Source organism: Chrysoperla carnea, unplaced genomic scaffold, assembly GCF_905475395.1.
Source record: "Chrysoperla carnea unplaced genomic scaffold, inChrCarn1.1, whole genome shotgun sequence".
In the NCBI taxonomy this organism is placed as follows: Eukaryota; Metazoa; Arthropoda; class Insecta; order Neuroptera; family Chrysopidae; genus Chrysoperla; species Chrysoperla carnea.
Window position 1 is genome coordinate 114,481 of NW_025408268.1, and position 1,500 is coordinate 115,980.

Consider the following 1,500-nt stretch of genomic DNA (forward strand, 5'->3'; position numbering starts at 1 on the left):
TCAAAATTGCAATGATTTGAATAGTCATGACTCTCTTGTTGAAAAATTGAAAATTTTCAAAAAATGTTTTTTTCTATCGAAAATTGTCAAATTTGATCATTTTTGGCTTATTTATACTTAGTCCAGTCATAAACCATCTCTATGTATACATTTTGACTTATTTGGATCAAAATGGCAATGATTTGTATAGTCATGACTCTCTTGTTGAAAAATCGAAAATTTTCAAAAAATATTTTTTCTATCGAAAAATGTCAAATTTGATCATTTTTGGCTTATTTATACTTAGCCCAGTCATAAGCGACCTCTATGTATACATTTTGACTTATTTGGATCAAAATTGCAATGATTATTATAGTCATGACTCTCTTGTTGAAAAATCGAAAATTTTCAAAAAATGTTTTTATTATCGAAAAATGTCAAATTTGATCACTTTTGGCTTATTTATACTTAGTCCAGTCATAAACGACCTCCATGTATACATTTTGACTTATTTGGATCAAAATTTCATTGATTTGTATAGTCATGAGTCTCTTGTTGAAAAATCGAAAATTTTCAAAAAATGTTTTTTCTATCGAAAAATGTCAAATTTGACCATTTTTGGCGTATTTATAGTTAGTCCAGTCGTAAACGACCTCTATGTATACATTTTGACTTATTTGGATCAAAATTTCAATGATTTGTTTAGTCATGAGTCTCTTGTTGAAAAATCGAAAATTTTCAAAAAATGTTTTTTTCTATCGAAAAATGTCAAATTTGATCATTTTTGGCTTATTTACACTTAGTCCAGTCATAAACGACCTCTTTGTATACATTTTGACTTATTTGGATCAAAATTGCAATGATTTGTATAGTCATGAGTCTCTTGTTGAAAAATCGAAAATTTTCAAAAAATGTTTTTTCTATCGAAAAATGTCAAATTTGATCATTTTTGGCTTATTTATACTTAGTCCAGTCATAAACGACCTCTATGTATATATTTTGACTTATTTGGATCAAAATTGCAATGATTTGTATGGTCTTGACTCTCTTGTTGAAAAATCGAAAATTTTCAAAAAATGTTTTTTCTGTCGAAAAATGTCAAATTTGATCATTTTTGGCTCATTTATACTTAGTCCAGTCATAAACGACCTCTATGTATACATTTTGACTTAGTTGGATCAAAATTGCAATGATTTGTATAGTCATGACTCTCTTGTTGAAAAATCGAAAATTTTCAAAAAATTTTTTTCTATCGAAAAATGTCAAATTTGATCTTTTTTGGCTTATTTATACTTAGTCCAGTCAAAAACGACCTCTATGTATACATTTTGACTTATTTTGATGAAAATTTCAATGATTTGTATAGTCATGAGTCTCTTGTTGAAAAATCGAATATTTTCAAAAATTGTTTTTTATATCGAAAAATGTTAAATTTGATCATTTTTGGCTTATTTATACTTAGTCTAGTCATAAACGACCTCTATGTAAACATTTTGACTTATTTGGATCAAAATGGCAATG